This window comes from Ovis aries, chromosome 5 (genome assembly GCF_016772045.2).
Source record: "Ovis aries strain OAR_USU_Benz2616 breed Rambouillet chromosome 5, ARS-UI_Ramb_v3.0, whole genome shotgun sequence".
Lineage (NCBI taxonomy): Eukaryota > Metazoa > Chordata > Mammalia > Artiodactyla > Bovidae > Ovis > Ovis aries.
In genome coordinates this window covers 74,101,529-74,117,091 of record NC_056058.1, presented here as the reverse complement: position 1 = coordinate 74,117,091, position 15,563 = coordinate 74,101,529, and positions in this window count along the sequence as shown.

The window sequence follows — 15,563 nt, the reverse complement described above, 5'->3', positions numbered from 1 at the left end:
TATGACTATAACAAATTCTTCAAACTATATACGTGCCTTTGAGACTGGGTTAATGGACAGAGAGATTGGAATAATTTTGTGGTGCATGATAGAAAAAGCCTAGACTAATTTGAACTGACTACTAGTAAAACTGTGGTGGTTCAAGGCACTTATAGTGAGGTCTTAGAGGAAAAAGAACATGCTATTGGAAATTGGAGGAAAGTTGATCCTTATTATACAGTAGTAATATTAGAAGGTATAGCAGAAATGTGCCCTATAGTGGCGAGGAAAGCAGAATTTGTAAATGATTAACTTGGGTATTTAGTTTAAGACACTCCAAGATAAGTGATTCAAAATACAGCCTGGTCTCTTCTCATTGCCTATAGTAAAATGTAAGGGGAAACAGAAATATTGAGGAAGGAACTTAAGCAAAAATGAACAAGGATTTAATGATTGGAGAAATTTTCAGCTTATCCAGATTGCAAAAGATGCTAGAATTAGGAGATTCACTTTTACGAAAATGAATTCTGACTATAAAGCCAAGAATATGGATGAATGCAATTGGCTAGTGCCTCAAAACAATGAAAGGTTTAGAGTATTCTTTCACAAAAAGGGTTCTTAAAGAGATTAAGCATGTGGCTCAGGGATTCACCCAACAATCTCAGCAGAAGTTGGGAATAAAGATGGGATCATTCCAAAAAGATATGTGCATGGCTTTCTTGTCTAATGGTGAGAATCTCCATCACCTATACAGAAGACCTACCAATTTTGAGAAATATTTACCAGGAGAAATGGTAAATATTACCAGTGAGCAGTTGAGAAATGTTTGCCAGCTGGTCTAAAAGGAACAAAGAATAAAATGAATGAAGTATAACTCCAAGTGGAGAGCCCTAGTTCTATAGGCCAGAGTCGTGTGTACAGGAGTAGCTCTATGCAGAGGCTACGGTCATGGGTCCAAAAGGCAGAATCTCAAGTCTCAGAGGACTATTCCCTGACCTTGAAATCTAATGGAAACTGACTGGTTGGGTCTTGAAATTGCTTGGGGGCTAGTGACTCCTATTGCCTTCAACTTGCCCCTTTTTGAATTAGGAATGTGTATAACGCTGTTTGTCCCAACACTATATTTTGGAACCAAATAACTTGCTTCCCATTTTCACCAATCTAGAGATGAATTTTTTGTCACAGTTGAAGACAGTTCTCATTGACCACTCATTCCAACAATCCTATGACTCAAGTATTATGTTAAATCTGCTCTGCTTTTGCTCTATAAGTGGAACAAAGCATGGATGACAGCACAACTGTTTACAGCATGGTTTGCTGAATATTTCAAACCCGCTGATGAGACCTATCATCAGAAAAATTAAAAAAAATATATATTCTTTTCCAACTATTAGTGCTCCTTGGCAATGTACCTGCTCACCCAAGAGCTCCAATGGAGATGTACAATGAGATTTTCATGACTGGTATCACAGCATCCATTCTTCAGCCCATGGATCAAGAAGTAATTTTGGCTGTCAGGTCTTATTCCTCAGGAAATTCATTTTATAAGGCTATTGTGTCCATAGATAGTGATTCCTATGATGGATCTGGCCAAAGTAAATGGCAGTCTTATGAAAAGGATTCATAATTCTAGATATCATTAATAATATTTAGAGATCCAAATATCAACATTAACAGGAGTTTGGAAGAAGTCGATTCCAAACTTCATGAATGCCTCAGATTGGTTCAAGACTTGAGTAGAGGCAGTAAAAGCAAGGGAACCAGAATTAGAAGTGGAGTCAGAGGGGGTGACTGAAATGTTTCAATCTCATGACAAAACTTTAATGGATAAGGAGATGAGAAAAAAAAAAAAAGTGGCTTCTTGAGACAAAATCTACACCTGCCAAAATAAGCTGCAAAAACTGTTGAAATGAAAACAAAGAATTAAAAATACTATATAAACTCTAGGTAATAAAGCAGAGGCATGATTTGGGACGAATGACTCTCAGGGCTATTGTGCACTTAACAGACTACAGTATAGTGTAATAAATGTGACTTTTTATACGCCCTAAGAAACCAAAAACCCATAAATCACTTTATTGTGATATTCAGTCACTGCTTTGGTCTGAAATAGAACCTACAAAATCTCAGAGGTATCCCTGTAATGTTGATGGATGTTAACTAGACTTATTGTGCTGATCATTTTATAATATATATTAACATTGAATCATTATGTTATATACCTGAAACTAATAATGTTGTATGTCAATTAAAAATAATAAAAGAGCTAATTTTGCTTATTATAACATTTAAGTGCATTTTAAATGTTTTACAGCTCTCTTTTGGGAATTTCTTAATTGTTTTTAAAGATTAAGTAACTCAGGCTTCTCTTACTTGTTGAGATGCTCTGTCTGTTGATCAAAACCTGGTGTATGACTATATTCTGTGTGGTAATCTTGTAAAACAGAGTGCATATAGTTTAACTCTGCCTATTCTCTCATATAACATTGCCTGCTGTATGTCAAGCATTGATCTAGAAACTAAAGATATGCTCCAGAACATTCTAGGTACAGTAGACCACTAATAAACAAACACATAAATAAATAATGACAACTGATTAAAAATAAAGAGGGATAGTTAATATTAAGTGGAAAAATAATTATGAAAGTAGGGAATAAGGTGATTGTTTTTTTTTTAATGGAAATTAGGTTATGAGAGTCTATTGCCAGTCTGACATTTGAACAAATATTCTTTATTTTTATTTATATTCATTATTTATATTATACATTGGGCTTCCCAGGTGGCACAGTGGTGAAGAATCTGCCTGCCAATGCAGGCATCACAAGAAACTTGGGTTTGATTCCTGGGTTGGGAAGATCCCTTGGAGGCGAAAATACCACCCACTCTAGCATGGTTGCCTCGAAAACTCCACGGACAGAATAGCCTGACAGGCTACAGTCCTTGGGGTCTCAGAGTTGGACACAACTGAGCAACTTGAGTATATTATATGTTATAAGTATCTATTATAATATTTATATTATTTATATTTATTTTAATTATTACTTGTTGTCCTCCATATATCAAAATCCTAACAAGATAGGGACATCTAACAAAGGGTTTTATTGGCCCCACTGAAGTTAACTACAGCATCTAAAACAAATATTTCGACAATAATATAAGCTTAATAACATTCTGATGCTGCCTCTCCAGGTAAATGAATTTCAGTCTTCTATATTAAAGAAAACATTTAGTCAGAGGAATTTGTTTGAATGGTGCTGCTAGTTCATTACAACAGCAAAAGCAATAGACCTATGCCTGGAATATCCACCTACTGGTGTAGGAAAAAATAATCTTGAATTTGGTCAAATTATCATTTAAGTCTTTTGACTGCCTGGTTAGACCCAAACATGTCCTTGCACTCCAGTGCATAAGGCTTTGAGAACTTCCACTCCTGCTGGGAAAGCTACAGGTCATTACCACATAAAACTGCCTCTGCTGTTACATATTTCAAATTAGTATCCTTTCTTCTCTACCCTCCCTCCATTTCCAGACTACTGGTGCCTTTCCCACTGTGCATAAAATTAAGCAATAGATGGCTGCTAAGTAATCATGATGTGGTTTGTTTGTTTATTTTTGGAAGTGCATATGGGGGTGATTTTATAATTATCTTTATTCTCTGTAATTAATTTCCAGAGCATTTAATGTAAATTAGCCCTCTGTGTGAAGTGTCAGTGCTATCACCTAAGCAAGGCAAGAGGTTCAACTTTTTAAACTATGGGAGAATTTTCTCCACCATATTCTGTTAACTCGTTGTGGAGAAAAACACTAATGTGAAAAAAAGGAGAAAAGGCCAACTTCAGGAAGCTAATCTTGCTCTCTTTGGCTTCATCTCTTCCCAAGCCCATAAGTGCTTTCTATTGCTTATGGTAAAGGCTTGGAAGATCAGCGCAGAATGCTGCAACACAAAGTAAGCTAAGATCTAAATTTCCGATAGGTCAGAAAGCCCTGTTTGATGACCATTAACCCCAGTGGTCAGTTTACTCGGTGCAGAGAATGGAGCAATTTCAAAAGCACAATGAGCTCAGGTGCCTGAATGCACTTAGTATTTCTTTGGCATCTCAAGGCCGCCTTTAGCCATTTTTACCTGAAAACAACATAGCAAAATGTTGGGAAAGCAATGTGAAACAGTCACTATGTTGCCCTTTTCCTTAAGGTGGACTGATACGGGCCTTCTACATTAAGTATGATTAATGTACATACAAGGTAACTTGCTAGACTACGTCATGTTGCATGTATTTGTCTGTGGTACTCTTTTCATTTTAATCACTGGATTTATCAATCTTACATGTGATTGATTGTCCACAGGAAGTATCCAAATTATGTACTCCCTCTCTCTCTCTCCCTGGCCAATTTACAGAGTGTGTTGCTAAAATGTATACTTCAAATAAAGATAGCCTTAAATAGTATAAACATTTAAAACCCACATTTCTTGCATCTGGTCATCTAAGTAATGGGAGTCTTAACAATTCTAGGATCAGTTCCATAAGAGTATGTCATCTAAATGCAGTGTTGGCTCTAGATATATTTCCAAGTTCTATTCTAAGAGCTTTATAAGATTTTGTTATATAAGCCCATAGTGAAGTTGTAACAAAATCTTATGAAGAAAACATGTGTATTCTCTGCCTTTTTCTTTGTTATTATCTTTAATATAGTTCAATCGCATAAATCACAGAAGGCACAAAGATATAACAAAGCTGGCAATCTAAGTGAACCTAAGAGAAAGAGGTCTTATTCCCTGGTTAGTGGGTTACTTTTGCTGTTAGTATCTGCAATATATTTAATGCACAGTTCTCAGCTTTACTAAAGAGTAAGGGTTAAACTGTTTCGTAATTAGATTGTTTCTATTTGCTTTAATCATCGCAGTCCTATCTCTTGCTCATAATAACTTTGCCACTAGGTGGAAACCTTTAAAAGATGATAGCTGTTTCTTTTCAACAGTATCAGATTTAATTCTAACTTATAGATACTGGAAGAAGCTTAAAATTTTTGTTTCCTCTGAATCAAAAAATAAATAAGATCTCTAAGAGGAGCTGAAACAATTGGGATTTAACTTGGTTTAAGTCTAAACTATCTTTGAAATCATTTTTTAAAAGAAGCCATTCAGAGCATACATATGCTGAAAGCTTCAACTGAAGTTCAGTCCAAAAGCATTTGGAAAAGTCTCCATTCTGCTTTGTCCATTTTCTATATCTAGTGTTATGGCTTAATATGATTTTATTTTGCATTTTCTGCCTAATAACTTTATACAATAGTTAGCATATTGAAACTGTCCACATCTGCTTGAGAGGTTCATTAGGCACTTAACTAGATCTTTATTTGATTTAGGCCTTAGAGCACTTGGCGTTTCATCTCTCATGAAGTTGCCTATTCATGCTCTGAGCTAGTTCAAACTTAGAGAAGCCAAAGCCAGCATCCTTGGCAGTGGGGATAGCTTTTACTGCCATCATCTTAGCTAAAACTCTGCTTTGCCCCATTATTAAAAATGGAAATAATTTTAAATGTAAACATATGCATGCCTCATGCATCCATACCCATTCACTCTGAACTTGAAGCTACTTGGACTTACTCTGTAACCAAAACACCAAAATCTATGTTTTTAAAAAAGTTGAAATTCATTAAAGCAATATAGTTCCAGAAGTGGGAAATAAACTGGCACAGATTCCAGCATATTTTCTGGGATTTTTTAGAACACATTGGAACATTTATCTATTACTGAAACAGTTAAGCTAACTGTGTGACTGGGTTTTTACAACTTATTTGTGGAGGATTTGAAAGTAGCTGATCCTTACTGTCAGAGCCACGCTACTAAAAATATAATTAAAGCTAATAATTCATAATGTCTGAGCAGTATCTGGAGGAACAAGAGAGAACTGTTCCCCACAGCTGAGTTCTGTGCAGCTAAGAGTGGCATTCAGGAATGTTCTGGCCATTTCTCTCAAGCATCTGACAATAACTTCTGCTGACAGCAGGCGAACAGATTTGATGGATCAGTATTGAATCTGGAATGGAAATGTTATTTTCCCTAATGCACCCAGAACCCTCTCAGGATGTCTGATAAAGCTTTACTTTGGGGATTGGATATATAAACTATCTCTAACCATCCATTAATCTAATACCCCTTTAGGGGGGAATCTGTCAAATTAAGTCTATGTCCAAATGTTGATTCAAAGAGCCAAAAGAAGGAAAATTTTGAAACGTCCTTGATATTTAGAATCACATAACTTTAAAGCTATAAGGATCTTTATAATTTAATGCAGTAGAAATATTTTACTTTTCCAAACAAGAAGGAGAAAATCTAGAAAAGGCAAATTGTTTTCACAAAGTTTTGAATCTCCATCTAGAAATCATTCCAATGTACCTAATACTTCATTCAGTTTCTATAATTTATATACAGGAACATTTCAAGCCTAGTTGCATGGAGAATCATGGGCAGGGTGAGGAGGTAAAAAATACTGATGAAAAATACTGATGTAAAAGCTCACTGCAGACCAATTAAACAAGAATAGAATTTCTAGATAGGGCCATGGCATAGGTATGTATGTATGCATGTGTGTGTGTGTATGTATATGTGTGCTGTATGTATTTAAGTCTCAAGATGATTCTAAAATGCAGGAGGATTTAGAACCAGTTGATTCATACTTTGGTCACCTTTATCAGAAAATAAACAAATAGATGTTTGTGTCCTATCTTATTCTTGCTAGAATTGGGCCATTTCTTACTTTCAAGGCTCACCAACCAAAAATTCTTTTTATGAGAAATAGATCTTCTCTGTTATGATAAAATACTGCGTGTACAAACTATGTAGATAAAGCAAGTTATAAAATGGTGTTAGTATCAATGCGCTAAGTTGCTTAGACATGTCTGACTCTTTGTGACCTCATGGTCACAAAGGCTCCTCTGTCCATAGCCTTCTCCAGGCAAGAATACTGCAGTGGATTGCCATTTCCTTCTCCAGGGGACCTTCCCCATCCAGGGAGTGAACCCAGCTCTCTTAAGTCTCCTGCATTGCAGGTGGGTTCTTTACCATTAGTGCCACCTGTGAAGTATCTTATCTGCCCAGGAGCATCTGAATTTTAGGAGAAAAGTAACAGAAACAGAGTTTCAATTTCTCAAGAAGATTTTAGATAGATCAAAGATTATGAAAGATATTTTGGGTGAAAGACCTCTATTGAACCTCTAAATTAAACCATATGAATGTCTATTCTACCTCCCCGATGGCTCCATATTTTTTACTGCTGTTTGACTTACTTCCATTATAGGAATAACCTTCCACTTCAGGTAAGTTTATGAGAGTGAGAAGGTACTCATGATTAAAAGCGTAGGTGATAAGCACCACATTTAATCATCACAGTTAGAATCCTCCTTTCTCCAAGAATTAGATGCCATTATTTCCACAGAAGATCCAAGTAAACTGATCAAAGAAGTTAAACTGTCTAAGGCAATTCATCTACTTGGCAGAAGAACCAGAGCTCAAAACATGTTTTTATCTGACTACAGAGCAAAATGTACTTTAAAATAGCATGGTATTCTAACATGTATACTATCATGTAAGAATTGAATCACCAGTCTATGTATGACGCAGGATACAGCATGCTTGGGGCTGGTGCATGGGGATGACCCAGAGAGATGTTATGGGGAGGGAGGTGGGAGGGGGGTTCATGTTTGGGAATGCATGTAAGAATTAAAAATAAATAAATAAATAAAGTAAAAAAGAAAATAGCATGGTTTACAAATTCGGAATGATGCAAAAAAAAAAAAAAAGTAAACCAAAACAAAAATTCCTGTATGGAGCCACAAAAAGAATCAACGTGGCATTTTCAGTTAATACAATGTGATACATGCCTTCAGAGGGTTTTTGTCAAAGTTTAAATACTTAATTGGTAGCAGCCACCTAACAGTACCTTGAATGAGCAATGCTACTAGTGTCTCTAGTATCTTTTAAAAATGAAGCTTCTACATATCAGTTTTGGAAGAGCATCTTGCTTTTCAGCTTTCACTCTGTTAGCTTTAAGTCTCTTGTTTATCCTGAAGGAAATTTCCAAGACAGCGATGTGTTTATTTCACAGAAAAACAGCACTTCAATATTATAGTTGGAAACACACTTCAGAAAGGTCTGTGGTCCTTCTCACACCAACCCTGGCATTATACTGGTGACCCCTCAGAGCACCTAGGGGCCCTGGAGAGGACTTGGGTGTCTGTCCTTGGTCACAGGGTCTTATAGCCCCTGGTTTGGAGGTCTGACAGGCTCTGGCCTTTGGCAACCACTAGCTGAAGGCAATGTCACCTCACTCCAGTACTCTTGCCTGGAGAATCCCATGGATGGAGGAGCCTGGTGGGCTGCAGTCCATGGGGTCGCTAAGAGTTGGACATGACTGAGTGACTTCACTTTCACTTTTCACTTTCACACATTGGAGAAGAAAATGGCAGCCCACTCCAGTGTTCTTGCCTGGAGAATCCCAGGGATGGGGGAGCCTGGTGGGCTGCCGTCTATGGGGTTGCACAGAGTCGGACACAACTGAAGTGACTTAGCAGCAGCAGCAGCTGACCATGTATGCAGACGACCTCTTGAAAGTGAAGAGATTCTCCTTGTGTGATGGTAAAAGTGGGCATTAAGGTAAATCTGAGGCACTCTGAGTGTCTGTGGCAGGGTTCCAAAACTCCTTAAGTCACTGCAGCACTGCCCCAGAGTCTAGTCTCCAGCAGGGGAGTGGGAAGAAGCACCTCCGCCTCAGAGATGCAGAAGCACTTTCAACACAGGATACACTATGAAATTAATAGCTCTTCCTCCCATTCTGAACGCTGTCTTTTCACCTTACTTATAGTTTCCTTCATTGTGCAAAAGCTTTTAAGTTTAATTGGGTCCCAATCATTTATTTTTGCTTTTATTTCCATTACTCTGGGAGGTGGATCATAGAGTATCTTGCTGTGATTTATGTCAGAGAGTGTTTTGCCTATGTTTTTCTCTAGGAGTTTTATAGTTTCCAGTCTTACATTTAGATCTTTAATCCATTTGGGTTTATTTTTGTGTATGGTGTTAGAAAGTGTTCTAGTTTCAGTCTTTTACAGGTGGTTGGCCAGTTTTCCCAGCACCACTTATTAAAGAGATTATCTTTCCTCCATTGCATATTTTTGCTTCCTTTATCAAAGATAAGGTGTCCATAGATGTGTGGATTTATCTCTGGGCTTTCTATTTTGTTCCATTGATCTATATTTCTGTCTTTGTGCTAGTACCATACTGTCTTGATGACTGTAACTTTGTGATAGAGTCTGAAGTCAGGCAGGTTGATTCCTCCAGTTTCATTCTTTCTCAAGATTGCTCTGGCTATTCAAGGTGTTTTGTGTTTCCAATCAAATTGTGAAATTATTTGTTCTAGTTCTGTGAAAAATGACCATTGGTAGCTTGATAGGAATTGCATTGAATGTATAGATTGCTTTGGGTAGTATACTCATTTTCACTATATTAAAACAAACAAAGCAACTGACAAATGATTAATCTCAAAAATATATAAGCAGCTCATTTAGCTCAATACCAGATAAGAAATGATCCAATCAAAAAATGGACCAAAGAGCTAAACAGACATTTCTACAAAGAAGACATACGGATGGCTAACAAACATGAAAAGATGCTCAATATCACTCATTATCAGAGGAATGCAAATCAAAACCACAGTGAGGTACCATCTCATGCTGGTCAGAATGGCTGCTATCAAAAACTCTACAAACAATAAATGCTGGAGAGGGTGTGGAGAAAAGGGAACCTTCTTACACTGTTGGTGGGAATGCAAACTAGTACAGCCACTATAGAGAACAGCATGGAGATTCCTTAAAAAACTGGAAATAGAACTACCATATGAACCAGCAATCCCACTGCTGGGTATACACACTGAGGAAACCAGAACTGAAAGAGTGCTGTTCATTGCCGCACTGTTTACAATAGCTAGAATATAGAAACAACCTAGATGTCCATCAGCAACAAATGGATAAAAAAGCTGTCCTACATATACACAATGGAATATTACTCAGCTATTAAAAAGAACACATTTGAATCAGTTCTAATGAGGTGGGTGAAACTGGATCCTATTATACAAAGTGAGGTAAGTCACAAAGAAAAACACTAATACAGTATATTAACACATATATACGGAATTTAGAAAGATGGTAATGATGACCCTATATGCGAGACAGCAACAGAGACACAGATATAAAGAACACACCTTTGGACTCTGTAGGAGAAGGTGAGGGTGGGATGATTTGAGAGAATAGCATTGAAATATTTCTATTACCATATGTAAAGTAGATGACCAGTCCAAGCTCAATGCATGAAACAAGGCTCTTAAAGGTGATGAACTGGGACAACCCAGAGAGATAGGATGCGGAGGGAGGTTCAGGATGGGGGACACATGTACACCTGTGGCTAATTCATGCCAATGTATGGCAAAAACCACCATAATATTGTAAAGTAATTAGCCTCCAATTAAAATGAATAATTTTTTTTAAAGTAGCTCTTCCTGCACTTTCCACACACAGTGAAATACTGACTCTTCCTGCTTCTTCCTCCTCAGTGTTAACCAACTCCTCTTCCTGTCCCTGTATGCATTTGTAACCTTTTTTTTTTTTTTTGGTTCCCCTAAATTAATATTGGTGGGAATTTTGTCATTTGTAAATAAAGTTCAAGTAGAGGAGGGGGGAAGCATTTCACTCTTCAAAATTATATGTGTTCTATAGGATTTATACACTGATACTTACAAAATGCTGATAAAACAAATAAAGGAAAATCTTAAAAAAAATAAAAAGCTATGTTTATGTACTGGAAGACAACATAGTAAAAGATGCCAATTCTACCCAAGTTGATCTAAATGTTTAATGTTACTTCTTCTATCAAAATCTCAGTAAGATGTTTTGTAGATATAGACAAACTTATTTTAAAATTTATCTGGAAAGCCTCATCACAAGCCTTAGAATAGAAAACTAAAGTTGAAAAAGAAGAATAATGTAGTTGGACTAAATCCATCCACTATTAAAACCTATTATATAGCTACATGAATCAAAATAGTGTGGTATTGGTGGTTTGGAGGTGGGATACACACATGAATTGGTAGAACAGAGAAAGGAAACAGACCCAAATAAACAGCCCAACTGATAGACAAAGGAGAAAAAGCAATTTAGTTAGAGGAAGAATACCATTTAGAGGTAAATCAGTCAATCCACCAATCAATCTCAACCTAAGCTTCATAGTTGTAAATAAATTGTCATGATGGATCACAGACTTAAAATATAAAAATATAAAACTAAAGCACTTTTAGAAAAATAGAAAATATTTAGGATCTACAGTGAGGCAAAGAATTTTTCAATTTGACATCAAAAAAATAATTGATAAAAGGAAAGATCAATATATTGTACCTCTTCAAAATTGTCTTTTCTTCCCAGAGACCCTACTAAAAGGATGAAAACACAAGTCAAACACACACACACAGCAGACAAGAAATGGATTAAAAAAAACATTCGCTCATTTATTTAGCCAAGGACTAATATGTTGAGTATATAAAGATTTCTCCAAACTCTGCAGTATTTTTTTTTTAAAGGAAGCAGGGAAAAAGACATGAACTAAAAATGAACAGACATTTCACCAAAGATAATGGTAAATAAGCACACACATTCAACATTGTTAGCCATAAGGGAAACCTAAATTAAAACTACAATAAGCTATTACATATCAGAATGCCTGAAATAAAGAATACTGACAACAGCAAATGCTAATTTGGACCAAGGGAAGCCAGATGACTCATAAGCTGCTGATGGTAATATAAAACGGTACAGCCATTTTGGCAAATTCTTTGAAATTATTTGGAACATAAGTTGGCAGTATCTTATAAAACTAAATGTGTAAGTATTATATGATCCAGCATTTGCACACTTGGGAATTTGTCCCAGAGAAATGAAAACTGTTCTAGTCCAAAAACCTGTGCATGAATGCTCTTGGCAGCTTTATTTGCAATAGCCAAAAACTAGAAACAATCCAGATGTTCTTTGAATGTACACTTAACTCAAATTTAAAGTTTATTTTTAAAATGCATTTTTCTGTTCAAAAGCAAAGCTGTCAAGTACTATCTTTGTTTAAAATATAAATCTAACCAGTGTGTTTAAATAAGAATTAAAATATATTTTTTAGTTCTACAGATGACTGCAAAGGATTCATCAAAAGCATTTTTAGCACATATGGAAATGCAGAGGCATAATTTTTAGTAAGTTAAGAACATTTGCAAGTACTTAAGAACCCAGAGAAATAGGCATAAAGTTGTAGCTGAAAAGGAACTTGTATTAGTTCTGTGGTCTTAAACAAGTGCTTGGCACATAATAGACTTTCATGTATTTGAGGAGTAAGCTGAGAATGAGAAGGGAAATGTGGTTATGATGGTGAGGATTATGATAATAATTTTGGTGGGGTGATGGTGGTGATGATCACGGGTTAAGACTAAGACAGGCTTCAATTTGCAAATCAAAAATTTTCTGTGTAAGGCAATGAGGTGACTGAAGATTATGTCCAACAATATTTTTATTCTTACTGTATTTGTAAGTGCTTTTCCCTTTGAAATATACCTTATGAAGCTTTCTTAGAAATGTTTTATGGTTATTGAGTTTTGTTGTTTGATTCTCATGATAACTTATAAAACAAATTTCACTTCTGAATGGCTTACCCTTAACCAAGTAAGTGGTATCTTTGCTATTGATCTTTTCCTAATTTTTTTTTTAAATATCATGCTGCAATTTTAAAATACTGAAAATTTTTATTAATTAAAATTTTTAGCAAGGAATAGAAGGTAATTTAACTCTTATATTTAGGTGGTGTCAGCATAGAGTGAATTCTCATAAAACTATGGCTATTAACATCAATTGCCAATATCTGTCAAGATGTTGAACTTCTCTCAGAGAGAGAAGAAAAATAATCAAAATTAGAATTTTAGACACCAGGACATGTTCATTTTAACATGTTTTAAAATGTAAGACAGGCATTGAGTATTTGGAAATCACATGAGGTAAGGTATAATTTCTCTTTGACAAATCATTGCCACACGTCTACAGTAGCAAAGCATTTTTTTACACTGTATGCTAATTGAGAATTATCAGCCTATTAAAAAGTGACAAAAGTGACGGAGTTCAGTCTAATTACAGCAACATCACAGGTAGAGGTAAATCTATCTTTACTGCTAATGTTTGATATTTATTTTTAATTTTTAAATTGTCCTTGTATGGGAGATGTGAACCAACACATGAATTGTTATAAAATTGACTTGAAAATAAGCACCTAAACGGAGGGAAGCTGAGGAAGATTTGATAATCAGACTGTTTACTGTTTAGTTCAGTTCAGTTCAGTTCAGTTACTCAGTCTTGTCCGACTCTTTGCAACCCCATGGACTGCAGCATGCCAGGCATCCCTGTCCATCACCACTTTCCCGAGTTTACTCAAACTCATGTCTATCAAGTCGGTGATGCCATCCAGCCATGTTATCCTCTGTCATCCCCTTCTCCTCCTGCCTTCAATCTTCCCCAGCATTGGAGTATTTTTCAATGAGTCAGTTCTTCGCATCAGATGGCCAAAGTATTGGAGTTTCAGCTTCAGCATCAATCCTTCCGATGAATATTCAGGACTGATTTCCTTTAGGATGGACTGGTTATCTCCTTGGAGTCCAAGGGACTCTCAAGAGTCTTCTCCAACACCACAGTTCAAAAGCATCAGTTCTTCGACACTCAGCTTTCTTTACAGTCCAATTCTCACATACGTGACTACTGGAAAAACCATAGCTTTGACAAGATGGACTTGTGTTGGCATAGCAATATCTCTGCTTTTTAATATGCTATATAGATCGGTCATATCTTTTCTTTCAAGGAGCAAGCACCTTTTAATTTCATGGCTTCAGTCACCATCTGCAGTGATTTTGGAGACCAAAAAGAGAAAGTCTCTCACTGTTTCTATTATTTCTCCATGTATTTGCCATGAAGTGATGGGACAAGATGCCATGACCTTAGTTTTCTGAGTGTTGAATTTTAAGCCAACTTTTTCACTCTCCTCTTTCACTTTCATCAAAAGGCTCTGTAGTTCTAATACACTTTCTGCCATAAGGGTGGTGTCACCTGCATATCTGAGGGTTTTGCTATTTCTCCTGACAATCTTGATTCCAGCTGGTGCTTCATCCTGCCTGACATTTTGCATAATGTACTCTGTATATATGTTAAATAAACAGGATGAAAATATAAAGTCTTCATGTACTCCTTTCCCAATCTGGAACCAGTCTGTTGTTCCATGTCCTGTTCTAACTGTTGCTTCTTGATCTGCATACCTATTTCTCAGGAGGCAGGTATGGCGGTTTCGTATTTCCACAGAATTTTTCAGAATTTTCCACAGTTTATTGTGATCCACACAGTCAAAGGCTTTGGTGTAGTCAATAACATCTGCTTCTGTAGATGTGTTTTTGACACTCTCATGCTTCTTGAATGATCCAATAGATGTTGGCAATTTGAACTCTGGTTCCTCTGCCTTCTCTAAATCCAGTTTGAACATTTGGAAGTTCATGGTTCACATATCGTTGAAACCTGGCTTGAAGAATTTTGAGCATTCCTTTGCTAGCATTTGAGATGAGCATAGCTTGAGCATTCTTTGGCATTGCCTTCTTTGGGATTGAAATGAAAACTGACCTTTTCCAGTCCTGTGGCCACTGCTAAGTTTTCCAAATTTACTGGCATATTGAGTACAGCACTTTTACAGCATCATCTTTTAGGGTTTGAAATAGCTCATCTGGAATTCCATTACATCCACTAGATTTGTTTGTAGTGATGCTTCCTAAGGCCCACTTGACTTCGCATTCCAGGATGTCTGGCTCTAGGTGAGTGATCACATCATCGTGATTATCTGGGTCATGAAGATTTTTTTGTACAGTTCTTCTGTGTATTTTTGCCACCTCTTCTTAATATCTTCTGCTTCTGCTAGGTCCATACCATTTCTGTCCTTTACTGTACCCATCTTTGCATGAAATGTTCCCTTGGTATCTCTAATTTTCTTGAAGAGATCTCTAGTCTTTCCCATTCTATGATTTTCCTCTATTTCTTTTCATTGATCACTGAGGAATGCTGTCTTATATGTCCTTATTATTCTTTGGAACTCTGCATTCAAATAGGTATAATCTTTCCTTTTCTCCTTTGCCTTTCACTTCTGTTCTTTACACAGCTATTTGTAAGGCCTCCTCAGACAACAAAAAAGCTGATTTTAGAAAAGGCAGAGGAACCAGAGATCAAATTTCCAATATCTGCTGGATCATCTAAAAAGCAAGAGAGTTCAAAAAAAATTTCTATTTCTGCTTTATTGACTATGCCAGGGCCTTTGACTGTGTAGATCGCAATAAACTGTGGAAAATTCTGAAAGAGATGGGAATATCAGACCACCTGACCTGCCTCTTGAAAAAACCTCTATACAGGTCAGGAAGCAACAGTTAGAACTGGACATGGAACAACAGACTGGTTCCAAATAGGAAAAGGAGTTCTCAAGGCTGTAT